Source organism: Gorilla gorilla, chromosome 5 (assembly GCF_029281585.2).
Source record: "Gorilla gorilla gorilla isolate KB3781 chromosome 5, NHGRI_mGorGor1-v2.1_pri, whole genome shotgun sequence".
Classification (NCBI taxonomy): Eukaryota; Metazoa; Chordata; class Mammalia; order Primates; family Hominidae; genus Gorilla; species Gorilla gorilla.
Genome location: NC_073229.2, coordinates 96,753,972 through 96,777,633, shown reverse-complemented (window position 1 = coordinate 96,777,633; position 23,662 = coordinate 96,753,972). Strand labels below are relative to the sequence as shown.

Below are 23,662 nucleotides of genomic sequence, written 5' to 3'. Positions count from 1 at the left end.
ATTTCTCGGCAGAAACCCTACAAGCCAGAAGAGAGTGGGGGCCAATATTCAACATTCTTAAAGAAAAGAATTTTCAACCCAGAATTTCATACCCAGCCAAACTAAGCTTCATAAGTGAAGGAGGAATAAAATACAGACAAGCAAATGCTGAGAGATTTTGTCACCACCAGGCCTGCCCTAAAACAGCTCCTGAAGGAAGCGCTAAACATGGAAAGGAACAACCGGTACCAGCTGCTGCAAAATCATGCCAAAATGTAAAGACCATCGAGACTAGGAAGAAACTGCATCAACTAATGAGCAAAATCACCAGCTAACATCATAATGACAGGATCAAATTCACACATAACAATATTGACTTTAAATGTAAATGGACTATATTCTCCAATTAAAAGACACAGACTGGCAAGTTGTATAAAGAGTCAAGACCCATCAGTGTGCTGTATTCAGGAAACCCATCTCATGTGCACAGACACACATAGGCTCAAAATAAAAGGATGGAGGAAGATCTACCAAGCAAATGGAAAACAAAAAAAGGCAGGGGTTGCAATCCTAGTCTCTGATAAAACAGACTTTAAACCAACAAAGATCAAAAGAGACAAAGAAGGCCATTACATAATGGTAAAGGGATCAATTCAACAAGAGGAGCTAACTATCCTAAATATATATGCACCCAATACAGGAGCACCCAGATTCATAAAGCAAGTCCTGAGTGACCTACAAAGAGACTTAGACTCCCACACATTAATAATGGGAGACTTTAACACCCCACTGTCAACATTAGACAGATCAACGAGACAGAAAGTCAACAAGGATACGCAGGAATTGAACTCAGCTCTGCACCAAGCGGACCTAATAGACATCTACAGAACTCTCCACCCCAAATCAACAGAATATACATTTTTTTCAGCACCACACCACACCTATTCCAAAATTGACCACATAGTTGGAAGTAAAGCTCTCCTCAGCAAATGTAAAAGAACAGAAATTATAACAAACTATCTCTCAGACCACAGTGCAATCAAACTAGAACTCAGGATTAAAAATCTCACTCAAAGCCGCTCAACTACATGGAAACTGAACAACCTGCTCCTGAATGACTACTGGGTACATAACGAAATGAAGGCAGAAATAAAGATGTTCTTTGAAACCAACGAGAACAAAGACACAACATACCAGAATCTCTGGGATGCATTCAAAGCAGTGTGTAGAGGGAAATTTATAGCACTAAATGCCCACAAGAGAAAGCAGGAAAGATCCAAAATTGACACCCTAACATCACAATTAAAAGAACTAGAAAAGCAAGAGCAACCACATTCAAAAGCTAGCAGAAGGCAAGAAATAACTAAAATCAGAGCAGAACTGAAGGAAATAGAGACACAAAAAACCCTTCAAAAAATCAATGAATCCAGGAGCTGGTTTTTTGAAAGGATCAACAAAATTGATAGACCGCTAGCAAGACTAATAAAGAAAAAAAGAGAGAAGAATCAAATAGACACAATAAAAAATGATAAAGGGGATATCACCACCGATCTCACAGAAATAGAAACTACCATCAGAGAATACTACAAACACCTCTACGCAAATAAACTAGAAAATCTAGAAGAAATGGATACATTCCTCGACACATACACTCTCCCAAGACTAAACCAGGAAGAAGTTGAATCTCTGAATAGACCAATAACAGGAGCTGAAATTGTGGCAATAATCAATAGTTCACCAACCAAAAAGAGTCCAGGACCAGATGGATTCACAGCCGAATTCTACCAGAGGTACAAGGAGGAACTGGTACCATTGCTTCTGAAACTATTCCAATCAATAGAAAAAGAGGGAATCCTCCCTAACTCATTTTATGAGGCCAGCATCATTCTGATACCAAAGCCGGGCAGAGACACAACCAAAAAAGAGAATTTTAGACCAATATCCTTGATGAACATTGATGCAAAAATCCTCAATAAAATACTGGCAAACCGAATCCAGCAGCACATCAAAAAGCTTATCCACCATGATCAAGTGGGCTTCATCCCTGGGATGCAAGGCTGGTTCAATATACGCAAATCAATAAATGTAATCCAGCATATAAACAGAGCCAAAGACAAAAACCACATGATTATCTCAATAGATGCAGAAAAGCGTTTGACAAAATTCAACAACCCTTCATGCTAAAAACTCTCAATAAATTAGGTATTGATGGGACGTATTTCAAAATAATAAGAGCTATCTATGACAAACCTACAGCCAATATCATACTGAATGGGCAAAAACTGGAAGCATTCCCTTTGAAAACTGGCACAAGACAGGGATGCCCTCTCTCACCGCTCCTATTCAACATAGTGTTGGAAGTTCTGGCCAGGGCAATCAGGCAGGAGAAGGAAATAAAGGGTATTCAATTAGGAAAAGAGGAAGTCAAATTGTCCCTGTTTGCAGACGACATGATTGTTTATCTAGAAAACCCCATTGTCTCAGCCCCAAATCTCCTTAAGCTGATAAGCAACTTCAGCAAAGTCTCAGGATACAAAATCAATGTACAAAAATCACAAGCATTCTTATACACCAACAACAGACAAACAGAGAGCCAAATCATGAGTGAACTCCCATTCACAATTGCTTCAAAGAGAATAAAATACCTAGGAATCCAACTTACAAGGGATGTGAAGGACCTCTTCAAGGAGAACTACAAACCACTGCTCAAGGAAATAAAAGAGGATACAAACAAATGGAAGAACATTCCATGCTCATGGGTAGGAAGAATCAATATCGTGAAAATGGCCATACTGCCCAAGGTCATTTACAGATTCAATGCCATCCCCAACAAGCTACCAATGACTTTCTTCACAGAATTGGAAAAAACTACTTTAAAGTTCATATGGAACCAAAAAACAGCCCGCATCGCCAAGTCAATCCTAAGCCAAAAGAACAAAGCTGGAGGCATCACACTACCTGACTTCAAACTATACTACAAGGCTACAGTAACAAAAACAGCATGGTACTGGTACCAAAACAGAGATATAGATCAATGGAACAGAACAGAGCCCTCAGAAATAACGCCGCATACCTACAACTATCTGATCTTTGACAAACCTGAGAAAAACAAGCAATGGGGAAAGAATTCCCTATTTAATAAATGGTGCTGGGAAAACTGGCTAGCCATATGTAGAAAGCTGAAACTGGATCCCTTCCTTACACCTTATACAAAAATCAATTCAAGATGGATTAAAGATTTAAACGTTAGACCTAAAACCATAAAAACCCTAGAAGAATACCTAGGCATTACCATTCAGGACATAGGTGTGGGCAAGGACTTCATGTCCAAAACACCAAAAGCAATGGCAACAAAAGACAAAATTGACAAATGGGATCTAATTAAACTAAAGAGCTTCTGCACAGCAAAAGAAACTACCATCAGAGTGAACAGGCAACCTACAACATGGGAGAAAATTTTCGCAACCTACTCATCTGACAAAGGGCTAATATCCAGAATCTACAATGAACTCAAACAAATTTACAAGAAAAAAACAAACAACCCCATCAAAAAGTGGGCGAAGGATATGAACAGACACTTCTCAAAAGAAGACATTTATGCAGCCAAAAAACACATGAAAAAATGCTCATCATCACTGGCCATCAGAGAAATGCAAATCAAAACCACTATGAGATATCATCTCACACCAGTTAGAATGGCAATCATTAAAAAGTCAGGAAACAACAGGTGCTGGAGAGGATGTGGAGAAATAGGAACACTTTTACACTGTTGGTGGGACTGTAAACTAGTTCAACCATTGTGGAAGTCAGTGTGGCGATTCCTCAGGGATCTAGAACTAGAAATACCATTTGACCCAGCCATCCCCTTACTGGGTATATACCCAAAGGACTATAAATCATGCTGCTATAAAGACACATGCACACGTATGTTTATTGCGGCATTATTCACAATAGCAAAGACTTGGAACCAACCCAAATGTCCAACAATGATAGACTGGATTAAGAAAATGTGGCACATATACACCATGGAATACTATGCAGCCATAAAAAATGATGAGTTCATGTCCTTTGTAGGGACATGGATGAAATTGGAAACCATCATTCTCAGTAAACTATCGCAAGAACAAAAAACCAAACACCACATATTCTCACTCATAGGTGGGAATTGAACAATGAGATCACATGGACACAGGAAGGGGAATATCACACTCTGGGGACTGTTGTGGGGTGGGGGGAGGGGGGAGGGATAGCATTGGGAGATATACCTAATGCTAGATGACGAGTTAGTGGGTGCAGCGCACCAGCATGGCACATGTATACATATGTAACTAACCTGCACAATGTGCACATGTACCCTAAAACTTAAAGTATAATAAAAAAAAAAAAAGATAAAAAAAAAAAAGAATTATATAGAGGAGAAATGGAGCAATGCCTAGGGGCCTCAGAAATACACAGACAGACACACACGCATACACACACACAGACACAAATGCATACACACACATTCTTTATCATATGCCAGCATTATTAATTCATATTAACAAATGTAACATTTTGTTATTTCATAAATTAATATGTCAATATTTGGAAGGTTTTCATAACTAGTGAACTAAAACTTTCCAAATGACAATGCCTAGCATTACGTAGATAACATATGCAAAGGCCCATTCCAAGTGCATGAAAACAACACTTTTTCTTGCATTATAATTTTTGATTGACAGACAATTGTACCTATTTTGGAGATACAGTGTGATATTTTGATACATGTATACAATGTGTAATAATCAATATCAAGGCCTGATACTAATGCCCAGGTAGCAGAGGCAAGTCTATCTCAAAGACACTGATGAAAGATTTTTGGAAACTTTTACTGTCTGCTTCTGTGGATGGAGATTTCCAGGCAAAATAGTTAAGAAATAGTTTCTTGGGAAGAAATCACAATACTTTGTCGGTGTAGGCTCTCACTCTACTACATGGATGTGCCTTAAAATTGGCAAGCAGCTAGGATCTTTTCTGTAGGTATCCTCCAGTGTCAGGGAAGCGTGGGATGCCACTGCTGCCAGTGCACACAAAGCCTCAGGATCTGACTAAGGAAGGATCTTGAATGAATAAGGACCTTGGTGACTATGGATGGTGGAACCCATACTCATTCAGAATTGGAAGGCTGAGAGAATCATGTCGGGCTTTTTGTTTTTGCTTTATAGAGACCAGGTGATCATGCTATGTGCATAATAGGTAATGATTATACATACATGAACAGAGTTTTCTTGTAGGGTTTGGAATCAAAAGACCTGTGTGTTGATATTGACCATGTGGGTTGGTAAACTAAGTCTCAGTTTCATTATTACTAAAATGAAGATACCGATGGCTTTCTCACAGGTTAAGACTTTCCATGAGGACAGAAAATGATGTGAAAACATAAAAGAAAAACTAGCTGTTAACAACAATTATAAAATTATAAGCTCCAGACAATGTAAACTTAAAAATTTTGACATAATTACTTTATCCATCATAACTTGGTAAGTTGGTAAGCAGTTACACAACTGGCATTTTTTTTTTTTTTTTTTTACCACACCAAACATATGAACCCAGGCATTCCTAACAGACATCTAAACCATATACAATTAAGATCAGCTGGGCAAGAGAAAAAGTATACGTGGGCCAGGCGCAGTGGCTCACGCCTGTAATCCCAGCCCTTTGGGAGGCCGAGGCAGGTGGATCATGAGTTCAGGAAATCAAGACCATCCTGGCTAACATGGTGAAACCCCGTCTCTTCTAAAAATACAAAAAATTAGCCGGGTGTGGTGGCACATACCTGTAGTCCCAGCTACTCGGAAGGCTGAGGCAGGAGAATGGCATGAACCCGGGAGGCAGAGCTTGCAGTGAGCTGAGATGGCGCCACTGCACTCCAGCCTGGGCGACAGAGCGAGACTCAGTCTCAAAAAAAAAAAAAAAAGTATATGTGGCTAACAAGCACTTGCTTCAAGCTCCCACCAAAGACCAGAATCCACGAGTAAGTGAGAATGTGTGTGCTGATTTCTCCCTCCTCTGACCACAGGTACCTGAAAATGGGGGATTCTGAGAGCCTCAGAAAGTCTGACAGCAAAGGCTTGGCTTTGGGGTTCAGACACACTTTAGCTTAAGAACTAGTTTTAACACTTAGCATTTGTGTGAACTTGAGTTAATTACCCATCATTTCTCCACTTAACAAAATTGTGGTAAAACAGGTGAAGCAGTAAGGACGCCATCTTCCATCCTCTGCATCCAGGCCAAGGAAGACACTCTGAGTTAAAAAATCACGTATGGCTGAGGGCAGAGCCATCCTTAAAGAAGGTGTCCTCTCCAGAGAAGGTAGTGAGATACTTCTAAGTGGGGCAGCAATCAGCTCCTCTTTTCAACATAAAAACGTAAAAAGGCTCCTGGAGGAGCGTTTCTCCTCTTTCTTTGGTAAGTGTGAAAAAATCAGCAGATTAGGTCTTTCCCTTCCACAACCCTTTCATCCTTGCCACCCTGGCCTTGACCAATTAAAGACTCATTGGAGCTCCTAAGCACCTCTCCATCCCAGTCCCACCCTCCTTCCTAATGGTAAAATAGAAGATACCAGGAATAATCTATTTTCATTATGAATCAATTTAAAGAGCTTACTTTCATGATTCTTCATAGAGATAGAAAATTTATTAAGAGTAAAGTAGGGGTATAAGAGGAGTACTTTGAGGGCTGGATTCCTGAGAGAGGGAAAGAGGCCATGGCAGAGAACTTGGACAGCCAAGAGTGGGTTGAAGCACTTGATGTCTGAGCACTGAAGGGAAGGTCAGAAAAGCAGAATGAAAGGAAGCAAGGAAGACACAAGTGTGGGGCCAAAGGAAAAAAAAGGTACAAATCCTTTTTGTAAACTGAAAATAAGGAGAGAATCAGAGGATAGTAGAGCTGGAAGAAATTTAGAAGATTATCACTTCCAGTACCTTCAGAAGCAAACACCTTTAAGGGTCAGGCAGGGAGTGTTAATCAGGGAAGTTGGCCGGTTGTGATACAATAGATATTGGAGGAGACTGTGGAGAACTAGAGCAAGCATTTTGTTCCTAAAAACGATATAGAGGGTTTTTTGTTTCATTTTGTTTTTTTAATACTGTGCTGGCCAAAGAACATAACCATGTGAGGAATTGTCCAATCCCTGTAATGTTACAGATGGGACTGACAAGCATTAAAATATCTAAGGAAGTATTTTATGAAGTGGCTTTGGACAGAGATAACTCTACTGAGGCTCTTTTCTCCACATACTTGAAAGCTGGGACCATGGATCTGAAGGATCTCACAAGGAGGTCACTCCAGGAAATCCTCAAGTCCTGGGGAACTCCAGGATTTTTCCAGTTCCCCCTTAGGGAAGAACTCATTTGATTCTCCAAGGCAACCCAGGAGCAAATCTAGGATAGGGCTAGAGAATCCTCAAGGGAAAATTTAAATAATTTAGACTGACTCCATATTCTCTAAGTCAGAAAGGGGCACTGAAGGTATTGAAAGGGAATGGTTCACAGGTTTATCCCATGAAAACTCTATCACATCTTCTGAATGTCCTGGGATCACAGCATGATGATGATAAGCTGTGGGGATAAGCTTAAAGGGTCAACTGTGAAGGTGCAAGATCCAGAACAAAAGCTGGCAAAACAGGTTTACTTAGGGCATGCATGCAGAGGCTGCATCTTTTGGGCCACATAAGTCATATTATCATCAATATTATGGATTTGAAGCATCTATGGTTTTAATGTCAAACATTAATTATCCATCCTTGACTAGTTCAAAGAGAAAGACTTTGGATCTGGGTTTGAATTTCAGTTCTGTTACTTATTAGCTAGCTGACACAAGGAAAAGTCACTTCACTCTTCAGTGGCATACTTCTCTTGCCTGTAAAATAGAGATAATAAAACTTACCCAGGAGGGTTGTGATGCTAAGAGGTAACGTGTAGATGCAAAGAGCCCAACAGAGAATAATTACTCAATGAATAAAAGCTATTATTATCTCTTATCATCATTGTTATTGTTATCATAATAGTAGTTACAAACTAGCATCATCACACAGGAAGCCCCCGTTGCTTTATTCTCACATACACAGAAAGCCCCCATTGCTTTCTTCTCACGTTCTCAATGTTGTAACTTCCCAAACATGCAGGATCTGCGTGCTCTATAAGAGAGCTCCAATAAATGCACAGCTCACTCAACTTGCGTCCTGGTTTACAGAAGTAACAGGAGAAGCAGGGCTTTCATAGCCCTTCCACACTTTTTTACTCAAGCGCTTTGGTATACAATTAGTAAGCAGTGTTTCCAGCAGCTTCTGATTTGCAGTAAGTAATTGCAGTCTAGTGCTCTTTCTTCTGTTGCCACTTGCTAAACACCCACTTAAAAGTATCAGATCACAAAACTCCCTACAAATTGAAATTTATGTTTCCTTTTGGGTTATTTAGGACTAATCCAACAAAGCCAATGAGGAAACATAATGCTAATTTATACTTTTAGTTTCATAACACTACCTTGGTTATTTTTATACTTAATTGAAAGGGGATATTTCCTCTTATATTTTTGTAAATGTGGATTTTGGGGGGAGTTCTAGACAATGAATTTACACTAGCAAATGCTAGGCAAAGTAATGAGAAGCAAAATTAACTTACTGAAGCATTTTAACGAGTAAAAAATGGTTATCTATTGCCTAAATAAGTCAAAGTTTTTCTTTCTAAAGGTATCTTCATTTCATTGGCTGTGATTTTGTTTAATTTGAGAGAGAAGGCAAGAGTGTTATCATTCTCCAATTGGAAACTAGCATGGATGGTATTCCTGCTCCTACTCTTCAGAATTTTAGTATAAACAAAATAAGCTGATCCAAACACACATTAACTGATTGGTGGATAAACAAACTGTGGTATATCCACACAACTGAATATTATTTAGCAGTAAAAAGAAATGAAATATTCATACATGCTACACCATGAATGTACCTTGAAAACATTAAGTGAAAGAAAAGGCACAAAGGGCCACATATTACATGATTCCATTTATACCAAATGTCCAGAATAGGCAAATACATAGAGATAAAAAATGGATAGAAGGTTACCTAGGAAAGGGGTGGTGGTAGGGGATGGAGAGTACTGCTTATGGACAAGGAGGCTTCTTTTATAGAATAATAAAAATATTTCGGAATTCCATAGTGATAATGGTTGTTTAGCTCTGTGGATATCCTAAAACCCACTGAATTTTATACTTTTTAAAAATTTTTTTATTTTTGAGATGGAGCCTTGCTCTGTCACCCAGCCCAGGCTGGAGTGCAGTGGCAAGATCTCGGCTCACTGCAACCTCTGTCTCCTGTGTTCAAGCTATTCTCCTGCCTCAGCCTCCCGAGTAGCTGGGATTGCAGGCATGCACTACCACATCCAGCTAATTTTTGTAATTTTAGTAGAGACAGGGTTTCATCATGTTGCCCAGGCTGGTCTCAAACCCCTGACCTCGGGCGATCTGCCCACCTCAGCCTCCCAAAGTGGGGCTTACAGACGTGAGCCACCATGCCTGGCCGACTTTCATACTTTATTATTATTTTTCTTTTATTATTATTATACTTTAAGTTTTAGGGTGCATGTGTACAATGTGCAGGTTAGTTACATGTGTATACATGTGCCATGCTGGTGTGCTGCACCCATTAACTCATCATTTAGCATTAGGTATATCTCCTAAAACTATCCCTCTCCCCTCCCCCCACCCCACAACAGTCCCCAGAGTGTGATGTTCCCCTTCCTGTGTCCATGTGTTCTCATTGTTCAATTCCCACCTCTGAGTGAGAATATGCGGTGTTTGGTTTTTTGTTCTTGCGATAGTTTACTGAGAATGATGATTTCCAATTTCATCCATGTCCCTGCAAAGGACATGAACTCATCATTTTTTATGGCTGCATAGTATTCCATGGTGTATATGTGCCACATTTTCTTAATCCAGTCTATCATTGTTGGACATTTGGGTTGGTTCCAAGTCTTTGCTATTGTGAATAGTGCTGCAATAAACATACGTGTGCATGTGTCTTTATAGCAGCATGATTTATAGTCCTTTGGGTATATACCCAGTAATGGGATGGCTGACTTTCATACTTTAAAAGAGTGAATTGTATGGTAGCTGAATTAAAATTCAATTTTCTACCTAGAAAATTCTTGCCTGTCATCATCATCATTTCCCAAAACAAACATTCTCTGCAAGTTTACCTTGTGAGGTTCAGTGAATTCTTGAGTGACACTGCATTAGCAAAACAAGTTTTGAAGTCCTTGTTTATAAATCTCAACTTGGTTTCCATAGTTTCATAAACAAAATACTCTGCCAATTTTATATTTTGAAAAAATTGCTTTGAGGATTCTTTCATTTTATTGGCTTTTCTAATAAGATAAAAGAAGTGCTTCATGCCTTTTATTTTTATTTTAGTTTTTGGAAAGAAGTTGAGTCAAAACGGGATTAAAAATTCTATTGTATGGCTTCTTGAAAGCAGCAGAAAATCAAATATGGAACATACCCAAAGTGGGAAAGAAATAATTACTTAATTCAGCACATTAATAAAAAAGATCTTACAAATTAAATGTTGTTCCAAAGACATCTTAAACACTTACTACAGCATCATACACATTTATTGAGAAAATGCCAAGTTTTATATTATGGTATTCTAGCAACTCAATGCAATAAAAATTTCCAGAAAAACAAATGGAATAATGTAATTTTTATAAAAAATACAATACATATGACCAGTGTTACTTTTTTTTAATTTTTTTTTTGTTATGCATTTGGAAATGCCACTAATGCAAGGTTTTATTTAATAATTGAATAATAATGTGGGGTAATGTGGTGTTGAAGAGAACAAGCCCTGGCGTCTATCTGATTTGAATCCTGATTCCTCTATTTATGGCCTGGAGAAAGTTTCTTGATCTTTCTAGGCTTCAATTTTCTCCATCTGTGAAATGAGGATATGGTATAGGGTTGTGAGAATTCAATGTAATAATGCACTTAAAGTGTTTAATATGATGTTTGGCACATGGTGAGCTGAAAGCACTATTATTATCATCATCTTTTTCTTAGCATTGCTTAATGTCCTTTTATAGGATTATTTCTTCTCCTAGCAACACTTCTGAGACAGTCAATAGATTTCAGCTAGAGAAGCAAGGTCACAAACCAATTCAGCCCTACAGTGAGATACTTTTCATTTGTTTCTCTCAAAATATTCAAGTTGTAATTCCAAGAAACCATTCATCCTTTATGCTAACAGGCCTCTAACCACAATTTAATAAAATGTCTTTTTTTCCATAAACAAAGCCAAACATAATATCTTGTTCATCTGATTATAAGCAGAATAGCTGCTATCTGAACACTGCTGTATCACAGACAATAATGGCAGTAATTACTAGCCACCGCACCCCCAATCACCTAAGACATGTGGTATCCATCAGTGTAACAAAAAATGAAAAGAGGCAAACAAGTCTGCTCACTCAACTTTGTATGTTGATATTTGATTTATAGTTCAATAGAGTTACATCTATTCTATAAGTAATTCCTAGGTACTTAGTATGTTTTGAACATGGTGGATGCCTAGAATAAATTTCTCATTCAGTTGAATTCCTTAGTATTGTGTTAGGTGTCACAGATACAAACTAAAGTTAAACTTTACCTTACCTAAACCTTAAAACCTTATTCTGAGGTATATTGTATTCAGAATTAAAAATAGTCCAGTTGTTCAATTACAAGATAAGATTTAGTAAAGGCAAGGCAAGCATGAGTAAAATGTTAATACCAGATACATTTATTCTCTGTGACAGCAGACACTGATAACATTTCAAGGTAAATTTAAATAACTTAGAAAAGTTCATGGTATGGCCAACTGTGATGATAATCTTTACTGCAAGATCCCTGGGGCAAAAAGAGTTATTTTATGTCATCCTAATATGAAGTACTCCCATTTCTGAGGTTCCCAAATTGTCTAGAAACTATCCCATCTGCACCATTCCCTAAAGATAATCAATCTCACCAGGTGATCTTAAACCCAAAGGCTGGTGCTGGTGTTTCTGGAAGACAGTATCTGAAAAGCCCAGAGTTTCTTACCCCAGTAACTGATGTAGCTGATGTGAGTAAGTCCTGGCTTGCCTGACCACATGTCAACACGGAGGAGCAGGGTAGCAGAGGCTTCAGAGAGTAGTACGCCATGCGGTTTTGGTTGACCCACTGAGAGGGAAACAAGGTAAACTGAGACTATAATTACTGAACTAATTTGGTTTGGTGGCCTAAGAAGATAAGTCTTCAAAAAAATTCAAAACTTGTTATGGAAACATACATACATACATATACCCCAAATCAAACCAAAAACAAAGCTGAAAAGTAAAGTACTAACTAAAAATATCAATTATACCTAAGAATTAAAGACTCCCTGTTATCCAAAAACACTGCTTTGGAGTTATGCCAGCAAGCACCCTTAACATTTGGTCCTATGTTACAGCAGCCTTTTTTGAAGGAAAATACAATGAAGAATCCTGACACATTGATTTCAACTCCACATAAAAATATTTTTAATCAGCATTTTATAAGGAACCAGAGTAAAATTTGTATAACAAAGATTATGCCCAGATTTTAAAGGAAATGTCAAATGTATGGAAAAAAGCAAAAATAGATATAAACAAGGAGAAGTGACAGCATTTTTAAAAAGTAATGTTGGTCAATTAATGCAACCATGACAATCTAAAGGGATGAATAGTAAAATTTCATACTAATTACCAGAATCTTGTTTTCTAACATTTCCATACAGAAATATTTATGTTCTTTCTTAATTTAGGAATATTTGAGATGCTTACTCCAGAAATTCACTTCAAAAACTGGGAACAGAGACACCAATCTGCTTCTTCTCAGACTTACCATACAACGGAAACATCTTCTCCCTCCTGTGTCAGCCCTGAGCATATTCTGACTCAGTAAAATTGAGGTTATAATAGAGTAAAATACTTTATGATGGAAATTTATTCTGCTACTTTGTGACATAAAAAAATTTAAATAATCCAAGAAAAAGGGAGAGAAAGACAAAATTTTCCATTCTTTCAGATACATTACATTCCCACACACTTCTCCCATTCCTAGCTCACATGCTGATGTGCATGCTGATGTGTCTTTGTGTTCAAGATAAGAGTAGAGAATAGCCAGTCTTTTTCATGAAGTACGAAATAGGATGTGCAGTAGATCAAGGCAGGTTAGCTACCTCCCATTATCCAAAAACACTGCTTTTGTAACCTCAAAAGTCCAAAGGTCTTTGCAAGAGTTAATGAAATTAAATCCTATAATAATTGTATCTCCAAAGATACAGTGCTCTGAATTTACTTAAACAGTTACATAGGAGCAATAACCAGTTTCAAAATCAATATAAGATTCAGAATGGATATATTTAAAAACAAAAGAAAGAGACTGTCTAGTAAACTAGGTTAAAATGTTCAGTGATTTACTCCCTCAATTCTAAAATGGATCAATTTTTCTAAGCCAATGCTCCCATCTCATAAATCACTGGAAAATCCTTCTAAATATTAATAGTATAAGGCTACAGGAATATAAAACCCTAAGGCTTAGTTTAAAAGAATCTAGAGTGAAATAAGGGCCATGAATTCCACAAAAACAAAGTTTCACTGGGAGTCATTCTGGAAAACTGTCACACATACCTTCAGAAAGCTGGTATGAGAAGCATGCCAAGAAAGTTCAGTTATTATCTCACTGGCAGTTATCGCTATTGTCCAGTCACTCAATCTTAACTACTGATGGTTAATCTCAGATTGTTTGTCTGGTAAGATGCAAGACTGCAAGACAAAGTAGGGGCAGACACCAGGGGCAGAACTGAAAATTGAAATCAGTGGGCCCTAGGCAAAGACTGGTTTTCCACAATAGAATTCAGAAGCACAATGTTTTAATTTAAATGTTACTTCAATTCCAAGATAAATTAGAACAATTTAAACCTCTTTCTCTAATTTTCCCCGGGAACTAAAATTTCCTTTACAATAGATGACAATTTTGCAGTTCCTTAGAAGTCCCTTGGATAGAAAGTATAATTAACTTGATAACTTAACAAATATGTTAATGACTACTAAGCCTTATGTGTCCTCAAGACAGCTTTGGATACTCAGTTTTGAAACCTGAGTGGTCCCCAGGTACCGATATATAAGTCTTTTGGGAAATACAACCAGAGAAAATTTTTTTGTTTGTTTTATGGTTGGTTGGTTTTGTTTGCCTCAAAAAGACCTGAGCAAAGCAAAAAATAACTACTGAATTTTTTAAAGACTGAACTACAGTGCCTTACGTAATGAAAAATCTAAAGTGCAACTTAGCAAAGAACTTTCTACAAAGCAGTCTTTATGTAATAACTACATTACTTAAAGTAAGAGATCTATAGCATCCATGCAGTTAGGCCCACACACATATTTATTCACTGAAGAATAAAATAGAGCTATTCTCTGAAGTGGAAGATCAAAATTAGTTGATAGCAAAGCCTTAGTTAGATGATCAAAGATAATTTGCCACACCTACTCCCACTTTCTTTGTTTTTAAACTTTATTTATTTATTTATTTAGAGACAGGATCTCACCCTGTCACTCAGGCTGGAATGCAGTGACGCGATCTCAGCTCACTGCAACCTCTGCCTCCCAGGTTCAAGCAATTCTCGTGCCTCAGCCTCCCGAGTGGCTGGGGCTACAGGCACATGCTACAGCAACTGGCTAATTTTTGTATTTTTAGCAGAGACGGGGTTTCACCACGTTGGCCAGGCTGGTCACCAGCCCTGAGCTCAAGTGATCTGCCTGCCTTGGCCTCCCAAAGTGCTGGGATTACACGTGTGAGCCGCCATACCCGGTCTCTTTTTTTTAACTTAAAAATATTTTTTTAATTTTAAATTTTTATTTCAACAGTTTTGGGGGTACAGTAAGTTCTTTAGTGGTGATTTCTGAGGTTTTGTTGTACCTGTCACCTGAGCAATGTGCACTGTACACAATATATAGCCCACTTTCTTAAGGATCTCCATTTAGCATCTCTTGAATCCATTCTGCAATTAATCTAGTTAAGAAATTTAACTCTAAGTATTACCAAGGCTTTGGAAAAATGGGAAATAATTTCTCCAAAAAAAAAATCAAAACATTGGATGATGGACAGATAGATCGACAGATAGGCAGACATACAGATAGATATTTCCTTCTCCTGTTTCCAAAAAGGATCCACAGTGACACTTACTATTCACGGTACAGTCTCAATTTTTAAGTCTTTAAGGCTAGAAATGTAGCTTATAAGACAATATTTTTATTATAATAAAACAAATAATGAAGCAATGCTTTTAGAGTAACGTATTATACTAATACTGGTTGAAATTCTAGAAATAAAAAAGTTGATTCACGTTATCCTCTCCATACAGTTGACGTGGAGAACTTCTAGTTTGAGAACATTTGGTTCAATTTAATCTGAATAAAATGGCTTTGTCACTGCTACCAAAGCATAGAAAATAACTTCTAGTGTCCAATCTGGTGACCCTCTCAAGTAATGGACCAAAGTAAAAGTATCAGATAGTTGAAGATGTGAACATAGTGATTAACCAGCTAACTAACTCTTTGACAGCAGAGGATAAAGGATAACAATGCCAATTTCCACAGTCCAAAGGAAGAGTGGGGTGTACCCTTTACTAAACCTAAAATATTCCCACTCCACGTCCTCCTTCCTTGCCTTACCTCTCCACCTCCTCCACTCCTCCCCATGGGTCACTGCCTTTGCCTGTCTGAATCCCTACACTCCAGACTCCTTCCCTTTGCCCCCTCTCTTCCTAGTCTACCTCTTTTTTCTTGTCTTCTTTCACATCTCAATCACTTTAAATGAAAATAACCTTGGAAAGAAGTATGTTCTATAGTTTACTATACTCAGTAAACAATATTGTTTACTATACTCAGTAAACAATATTGTTTACTATACTCAGTAAACAATATTGTTTCCAATATTTTAAAATAAAAATTGGACATTTTACTTTCCAAGGAAAAGTAAAGTGTATTTCAAGGAAGAAAATACACTTGATGCATTATATATTTAGGGTGTGTCTTTCAACTGCTTGCTTCTTCTTCTGTAAGTAAACAATTATGACCAGGAAAATAAGAAGTTCCCTTGCCCACTAACCCAACACCCTAGATCCATACGGAGGCACAGAGCACAAAGCTGAAGGGGTGGGAGCCCTGAGTCTCTGGAGTTACAGTCCTTGACTCCAGGCAAGACTGGAGGTTAGCTATCCCCAGGCAATGGGACAGCTGTCACAAATGGGATTCCACGGCCTCCCCAGAGGCCAATTCTACTTTGTAGTAACCTCACTACTGGAAAGTTATTTGGTTTAGTTAGCCTAAATAACTCATGCTGAACTTTCCTAGTCTGGTCATCAGTATTAGCTCACTGGAGTAGTTTTCAAGTGCTTTAAGACAATTATTGGATTACCTACTAGCCTTCTCTTTCTCATGCATAATCACTACAAATCACTTAAATCTTTTCACAAGTGCTTTTTATCATTCCTATCATGTTTTATGCTAACTCTGATACTTCCAGATTTTTCCTATCATCTTTAGTTATGAAATGAAAGTGATAAATATTAGAAAATAACCACTATTATAGTAATGAAATAATGAGTGAAATCAATACTTTACAAAGTCCTTTCTTGGGCATGACGTCTTCTGATTCTGACAATTTTGTAAGGTAGGTACGGCAGGGGATAAAGCTTCCATTTTCCTCAGATGAGGAAATTGAAGACCCAGGAGGTTGTCACTTTCCAAAGCATATATAGCCAGAAAGTGCCAAAGACTGTATCAGAAACTAGGACTTCTGACACCAAAACTTATATACTTTTATTTTTAAAAACACTAGGCTGTCTACTTATGTCTATGAAATAATCTTAGTGGATCTTAGCGTGTCTTTTTAACTTTCTTCTATTAAAAAATGCTTACTCTATGTTTATATACATATAAAATTTTCTGGTGAAGGCTGGGCACAGTGGCTCACCCCTGTAATCCCATCACTTTGGGAGGCAGAGATGCGTGGATCACTCGAGGTCAGGAGTTTGAGACAAGTCTGCCCAACATGGCGAAACTCCGTCTCTACAAAAAATACAAAAATTAGCCAGGCATGGTCCTAGACTTGGGAGGCTGGGGCATGAGGATACCTTGAACTTGGGAGGCAGAGGTTGCAATGAGCTGAGATCATGTCACTGCACTCCAGCCAGGGTGATAGAGTAGACTCTGTCTCAAAAAAAAAAAAAAAAAAAATTAGGCCAGGTATGGTGGCTCATGCCTGTAATCCCAGCACTTTGGGAGGCCGAGGCGGGCAGATCATGAGGTCAGAAGATTGAGACCATCCTGGCTAACACGGTGAAACCCTGTCTCTACTAAAAATACAAAAAATTAGCCAGGCGTGGTGGCGGGTGCCTGTAGTCCTGGCTACTTGGGAGGCTGAGGCAGGAGAATGGTGTGAACCTGGGAGGTGGAGCTCGCAGTGAGCCGAGATTGTGCCACTGCACTCCAGCCTGGGTGACAGAGCGAGACTCCATCTCAAAAAAGAAAAAAAAAATTTCTGGTGATATATATGTGTATATTTATGTATATCTATGTGTATACATATACCACCAAAAAATATTTCCTGCCAAGAATCTGCATGCCCATGTACTCTGCTATCATGAACTAAGTTGCAAGGAAGCCTGTTGTCATGGTTACATTTTTGATAATCCTAATACTTTGTCATGTATAAAGATGAAAGTATTACATTCTGTATAAAATTGGTGCTTTTTCTTAAATAAATAATATTAGAAAATTTAAGCCCAAGAGGCAGCACAAGTTTAAAGTGATGAATAAAAATGTGTTCATTGTCATTATCTTGTCTCTCTAGAAAACAAGACTCAAGTAAAAACCACAAAGGTATGTGGTTTGGAATAAAGTTTATGAAAACCTCAGTAGTTGCAATTACTGAGACTTTATCAAAATGCTAGTAGCAAAACTATGAGAAATCCTTCTGGCTATTCTGACAATAAACACATCTACGCCTTCCACACAGCCCTACAAGCCCTCACTGTAGACTCCCCATGAAACTCATCAGTATCCCTATTCCTTTCTCCTGAGCAAGTGACTCATTCAGTTTTCCCAAAGTAAAGGCTGTCTACTCTTATTAACTTAATGTTGTATCCCCTCAAAATCCCTCAAATCTGAGAGCTCCAAAAGAAAAGGGAGAAGGCCTGAGAGAACGCTTTCATCTTCTTAGTGAATACTAAACAATCGTGAACTGAATGTTGGTAGAAATACGGGCGTTAAAGGTCATTTGGATGAGGACCCAGATGGAAATGAGCAGCAGGTTATAAAAACTTGGAGAAAAGGTGATCCTTGTTATAAGGTGGCAAAGAACTTGCCTGAATTGTGCTCTAGTGTTTTGAATGTTGAATATCCAACCCCCAATATAACTATTTAGAGATAGGGCCTTTGAAGACCCTACCGGGTCTACAGGATCTGACCTATAGGATCAGAACCCCACTCTTATGTCCTTGTCTATGTCTTATGTCCTTACCTATTGAGGTAAGTAAGGTTAAACAAGAATGTAAGAGTTGGGCTCTGATCCCATAAGATTCATGTCCTTATAAGAAGAGACACGAGAGATCTCATACTGTCTCTCTCCACCACAGGAGCACACAGCAAGAAGGTGTCTGTCTACAGCCAGGAAGAAAGCCAAGAACTGAACTGGCTGGCACCTCACTCTAGGACTTCTAGCATCCAGAACTGTGAGAAAATAAATTCATGTCGTTTAAGTTACTTATTCTGTTGTTTAATACCACTATGGCATTTTATTATGGCAGCCTGAACTGATTATGACAGATTTTGGGATTAAGAAGTGGGGTAAAGCTGTAAAAAAGTACCTAAAAACAAAAAAAACAAAAACCCTAAAAGTTCTAAAGTGGTTTTGGAACTCAGTGATGGGAAGAGGCTGCAAGAGCTGTAGGTACATGCTAGAAAAAGCTAAGATTGCCATAACAGAGCATAGGTAGAAATATGAACATTAAAGGCAACACTGGTGAAAGCTCACAAAGAAAAGAGGAGAGCTGGAGAGAAGGCTTTCATCTTCTTAGTGAATACATACATAATTATGAACTGAATGTTAGCAAAAATATGGATGTTAAAGGTCATTCTGATGAGGGCCCAGATGGAAATGAGGAACAGGTGATTAAAACTTAGAGGAAAGTTGATCCTTGTTATAAAGTGGCAAAGACCTTGCCCGAATTGTGCTTTAGTGTTTTGCAGAAAGCAGGAATTGTGAGCAATAAAACTGGACACTCAGCAGAGTATTAAACGTGTAGCTTTGGTTCTCACTGCTTATAGTCAAATTCAAGAGGAAAGAGATGAATGGAAGAAGGAACTGTTAAGTATAAAGGAACCAGAACTGAGAGATTTGGAAATTTCTCAGCCCATTCACGTTCCAAAAAAAAAAAAAAAAAAGGAAAGAAAGTTTGTTTTGAAGAGAACACTAAGCAACTAAGCATTAAGGGTATGGCTGAACAACTGCTTGATAGAGAGCATAGGTGCAATTCATGAATGTAATCAGCCATCTCAGCACAGCCGGGAATAGGATTACACCAGCAGAGACTCTGCCAGTTTGAAAAATAGGGGAGACAGAAAATGGGATGGAATAACAGAAGGCTGTCGAACTTCTTGGGTTCTACAGGACCAGACCATAGAGCTCTTTGTCTATGAACACGAACTAGTCTTCAAATAAAGGGAAGAATGACTCTGAAAGCAATTCAGAGATGATCAGAACTGCCACTCCCACCACAGGCCCAAGGGGAGGGGAAGACAGGTGGGTAAGGCTCTTTCCTGCTTGGTTTCAGAGAGTGGAGCTGCCTCAGAGACCCACAAGGTGGGGCCACCCTGCAGAGCTGTGGCAGTGATGCTGCCAACCCCAGGCCTGGAAAGTCAACGAGGATTATTCAAGGCAAAGAGGATTATTCAAGCCAAAGACAATTATTCTCCAACCTTAAGATTGAATGGAAATTTGCCTTGCTAAGTTTGACTTGTTCGGGATCCATCACCCCTTCATTCCTTCCGATTTTTCCCTTTTGTGATGGGAACGTCTATCCTATAACTGTCTCATCATTGTATTTTGGAAGCCCATTAGCTTGTCGGGTTTCACAGGTTCACAGCTGGAAAGGAATTTTGCCTCATGATGAATCATACCTTGAGTCTCATCCATCTGACTTAAATAATATTTAGATGAGATTTTAGAATTTAGACTTTAGAGTTGATGCTTGATGCATTAAGACTTTTGGGGCTGATAGGATGGAATGAATGCATTTTGCACTAAAAAAGGACATAAATTTTGGGGGGCCAGGGGTGGAATGTCACAGACTAAATGTTGGTGTCCCTCCATAATTCATACATTGAAGTCCATATCCCCAGTAAGTATATTTGAAAACAGGGCCTGTATGAAGGTAATTAAGGTTAAAGAAGGTCTTTAGGGCCTGGCCATAATCCAATAGGACTAATGTCCTTCTAAGAAGGCTGGAAGTTTCAGATCTTGGTGCTGGCTGATGTGGTTACTGAGGAGGCCCTCTTTCTGGTTTGTAGGTGGCTGCCTTCTTGCCATGTTCTCACATGGTGGGGAGAGAGCACATGAGCTCCCAGAAATAGGACCTCCCCAGTAACCACATCAGCCAGCACCAAGATCTGAAACTTCCAGCCTCCAGAACTGTGAGGTTTCCATTGTTTAAGCCATCCAGTCTATGGAATTTTGTTATGGCAACCTGACCTGACCAAGACATCTACTAATGAATCACCTGGAGTAACCAAGTTCTGGTTACACCTGGAGTAATCAAGTTCTAGTTCATGTTATGCTCACAAAAAAACTTTTCTAAATCTACCACCTCACCCAAAACACACACACACACACAGAGTCCCAGCAGGAGGTCATTTCTGTCCTCTTTGTGCCAACTCTCATATAGCTACCTTAATTTATTTCATTGCTCTCACCAAACTGTAAATTGTTTGAAGGCAGAAATTCCGTTTTCTCATCATCGTATCCTCTGCAATGCTTAACAGAGTTGATGCTCAGTAATTATGTTTAGTCAACGCAGTTGAATTATATTGATTTGGGCTGTCAACCTTCCTTTTTTAAGAAATAACTTTTAAAATTTTGAACTTATTAAGAATTATAGAAAAAGAGGCAAAAATTGCACACCCTATACTATCGTGTATAGGAGAGTTTCTATACACTTTCCCCAGCCTTCCCAATATCAACTTCTTATATAATCATAGTACATTTATCAAAACCAAGGAATTAATATTATTATAGTATTAACTAACTACAAATTTTATTTGAATTTCACGGTTTTTTCAATAATGTCCTTATTCTGCTCCAAGATCCAAACCAAGATCCCACATTGTAATTGCTCGTCATATCTCCTTAATCTCCTCCAATGTGCGATAGTCTCTTGGTCTTTCCTTGCATTTCATGACCTTGAAATTTTTGAAGATTACTGGTCAGTTATTTTGTAAAATGTTTCTCAGCTTGCACTCATCTGATATTTTCTCATTAGATTAAGATTATGCATTGTTAACATGAATACCATCATATAGGGATACATCATTTCAATATGCCCTATTACTATTACATTAGGAAACATAATATGGATATATTTTATTAGTGTTGATATTAACCTCAACCATTTGATATACATGTATCCTGTTACTGTTGACATTAACCGAATCATCAACTGGTGCCTGCTTGATTTTTTCACTGTAAAGTGACTATCTTTTTCTTTGTAATTAATAAATATCTTGGGTGAAATACTTTGAGACAATATAAATATCCTATTTCTCCTTCATCTCTTATCCACTTATTTTAATACCCACTGGCAGATCTTGCTATCAATAACTATTTCTATAGTATTTATCTAATGGTGATTTTCAATTTTCTTATTCCTGAACTGTCAGCTTTCAAAACAAAAAAAGGCAAAGGCCTGAATTCCCCTGGATAGGGCAATGCAGGGTGAAGTCGGGATACGAATCTGAGTGATCAACACAAGTACAATAGGAGACTTAATGGTGCCTAATTCTAGAGCAGAGATAGAGGTGAGGCTTAAGTCATCTTTGGTGGCTGCCTTAATTTGATAGATCAAGCCCATTCCATTCCCCTTGATTGATGAGATCCAATTTTTGAGCTGAGCTAGCCTAAAGATTTGTTGTAAAGGCAACTGAAAACAGATGTGGGGACAGAGTGGCAGGAGAGTAGCAGCAGACACCAGACATTTCTTATCAGAAGCTGTTTCTCACATCTTTGAAAAAAAAAGTATTTCATTTATTTCCTAATGAATATTTGCTAAAGTTATAGTAGCACACATCTTTTAAAAGTTGTTCAATTGATTTCTTTGCTAATTTATCATGACCAGTATTTTAGGAATGTTTATTGTAGTATATCTATAAAGAATGGAACATGTAATTGTAAAAGATGGAAACCATAACCTACTAATTGCACATTTAGTTGGAACCCTAGGAGTTAGTTCACCATTATATCATGAATATACTTAATAAGTTTCTTACTGGACTTTACACTTTATTGTGAATTTTATGATAATGCACTCTCAAGGTTTTTAAGTGTAAACGTTCATAATAAAATACTAGCATTTTACTTTAGTACATTATTAACATATTTCTCAAAACTTCATGTTAACATTCAATAAATAAATCTGTATTTCAGATCACTTTAGAGTAAATTTTGTAAGTATTTTGAATAATTTCATTACAAATTAGCCATTAGGTATAATTTCAATACATTAAGTCATTTAAAAAGAAATTAAATAATTTTTTAAAGGCACAAATGAGATTCAAACTTACAAATCTAAATTGATTCAAAACAGAGTTTAAAGTAAACCACTTAGCCTATTAAATTTGGCGAAAAATATTAAATGCTCTTTCATTTTTAAGTCATTCAGTTTTATGATAGTGATATTGATTAATTGATAATGTCATGATTTTGGGATAAGATGTGACTTCTCCACAAATCAATACGTAAATTTATTCCAGTTGTTATTTTCCTTTTATACACCACTAAAATGAATACAAGTTTAGAGACTTTTTAAATTATAACATTAAAGTCCTTTTTAATATCGTGATGTATATCTCTCTTTATTTATCATTATTTACCTCTGAAAAATGAATGATATTTAACTTTACCTTTTAATGTGTGGAAATAACCTCCTCAAATCTTTTAAGATTGACGTCTTCTACTCTTACAGATACAGTGCAATTATACGGAGAAGCTATGAAATTACTCCTATTTTACTCCCACAGCTGAACCCATTTATAGAACTCCTGGTTTAGAATTGTTTCCTATTATTCTGATTACGGAAACAAATATGAGGTCATGAAAAGCCAAGAGTAGTGAGTAAGGTGGGTAACAGGTTTGGGGTAATTTTATTCATGACCAGAAGCCAAATAATGACTAAAATTCCTATGTAGTTCATTAAGAGATTCTGAGTCAATTCCAAAGAGGTTAAGAAATAGCCACCCTGTAATATAATATAGCAGTGGTGTGGCCTCCTAGGGCTATTACCTCAAACACAACAGAGTGTGCATTATATAACTTCTGGCACCCTATAATCACCCTCATG

The 23,662-nt window shown here is 37.7% G+C and overlaps 1 protein-coding gene and 1 long non-coding RNA gene across 4 annotated transcripts in view; both read right to left on the bottom strand.

Moving 5' to 3' along the window:
• Nucleotides 1–23,662, bottom strand: part of KCNQ5 (potassium voltage-gated channel subfamily Q member 5) — a 579,108-nt gene that overhangs the window by 510,108 nt on the left and 45,338 nt on the right. The window lies entirely within an intron of this gene.
• Nucleotides 10,737–23,662, bottom strand: part of LOC101138345 (uncharacterized) — a 56,124-nt gene continuing 43,198 nt past the window's right edge. Inside the window, exon 4 of the long non-coding RNA XR_008680727.1 lies at nucleotides 10,737–12,207. This is a non-coding gene — a long non-coding RNA (uncharacterized lncRNA). The remainder of the gene's footprint in view (nucleotides 12,208–23,662) is intronic.